Source organism: Tachypleus tridentatus, chromosome 9 (genome assembly GCF_004210375.1).
Source record: "Tachypleus tridentatus isolate NWPU-2018 chromosome 9, ASM421037v1, whole genome shotgun sequence".
NCBI classification, from domain to species: Eukaryota; Metazoa; Arthropoda; class Merostomata; order Xiphosura; family Limulidae; genus Tachypleus; species Tachypleus tridentatus.
Window position 1 is genome coordinate 123,302,739 of NC_134833.1, and position 1,236 is coordinate 123,303,974.

A 1,236-nucleotide genomic window follows, 5' to 3' on the forward strand; every position below is an offset into this window, starting at 1 on the left:
GATATTACATTGTAGGTTCTTGAAAGGTACAACAGAAAGTTATTGAATTAAAATTGTTACGATATTATATTGTAGGTTCTTGAAAGGTACAACAGAAAGTTGTTGAATTAAAATTGTTATGATATTACATTGTAGGTTCTTGAAAGGTACAACAAAAGTTGTTGAATTAAAATTGTTACGATATTACATTGTAGGTTCTTGAAAGGTACAAAAGAAAGTTGTTGAATTAAAATTGTTACGATATTACATTGTTGGTTCCTGAAAGGTACAACAGAAAGTTGTTGAATTAAAATTGTTATGATATTGCATTTAGGTTCTTGAAAGGTACAACAAAAAGTTGTTGAATTAAAATTGTTATGATGTTGCATTTAGGTTCTTGAAAGGTACAACAGAAAGTTGTTGAATTAAAATTGTTATGATATTATATTGTAGGTTCTTGAAAGGTAGAACAGAAAGTTGTTGAATTAAAATAGTTACGATATTATATTGTAGGTTTTTGAAAGATTTAATAGATAGCTGTTGAATTAAAATTGTTACGATATTACATTGCAGGTTCTTGAAAGGTACAACAAAAGTTGTTGAATTAAAATTGTACGATATTGCATTGTAGGTTCTTGAGGCGGTAACATATTACATTGTAGGTTCTTGAAAGGTACAACAGAAAGTTATTGAATTAAAATTGTTACGATATTACATTGTAGGTTCTTGAAAGGTACAAACAGAAAGTTGTTGAATTAAAATAGTTATGATATTGCATTGTAGGTTCTTGAAAGGTACAACAGAAAGTTGTTGAATTAAAATTGTTATGATATTACATTGTAGGTTTTGAAAGGTACAACAAAAGTTATTGAATTAAAATTGTTTATGATATTATATTGTAGGTTCTTGAAAGGTACAACAGAAAGTTGTTGAATTAAAATTGTTATGATATTACATTGTAGGTTCTTGAAAAGGTACAACAAAAAAAGTTGTTGAATTAAAATTGTTACGATATTGCATTGTAGGTTCTTGAAAGGTACAACAGAAAGTTGTTGAATTAAAATTATTATGATATTCGCATTGTAGGTTCTTGAAAGGTACAACAGAAAGTTATTGAATTAAAATTGTTATGATATTATATTGTAGGTTCTTGAAAGGTACAACAAGAAAGTTGTTGAATTAAAATTTAGTTATGATATTATATTGTAGGTTCTTGAAAGGTACAGAAAGTTGTTGAATTAAAATTGTTATGATATT